Genomic DNA, 461 nt, shown 5'->3' with positions numbered 1-461 from the left:
TGTGCTGTCGAGTCGGCCCCTACTCATAGCGACCCCTCCTTGGGTTTCCAAGGCAGTATCACTACGGAAGTAGGATTACATATATGTATATTATAATACTATTACATATATTATAATACTAATTATGTTATTAGGAGCTCTGGTAGAATAGTGCGTAAGGAGCCGCCGCTATGAGTTGGGTCTGACTCAACCGCACATAACAATAATTATTAGTAATGAATACAAATTAGTATATTATTATATATGTACCATGTATCTATATAGTTCTCATTTCCATGCACCAGCCTCCACCCTGGGCTGACTTGTCTGGTCAAACCCTGCAGCCACTCTGTGGAAGAAGGAAGACTGGGCAGTCTACTTTCCTAAAGAGTAGTTGTTGTTGTTGTTGTTATGTGCCATCGAGTCAGCCCTGACTCATAGCGACCCCTCCTTGGGTTTCCGAGGCAGTATCACTACAGAAG

This window comes from Orycteropus afer, unplaced genomic scaffold (genome assembly GCF_000298275.1).
Source record: "Orycteropus afer afer isolate SDZICR_OR568_19922 unplaced genomic scaffold, OryAfe1.0 scaffold00107, whole genome shotgun sequence".
NCBI classification, from domain to species: Eukaryota; Metazoa; Chordata; class Mammalia; order Tubulidentata; family Orycteropodidae; genus Orycteropus; species Orycteropus afer.
The sequence above is the reverse complement of the archived record's forward strand: the minus strand, read 5'-3'. Positions refer to the sequence as shown.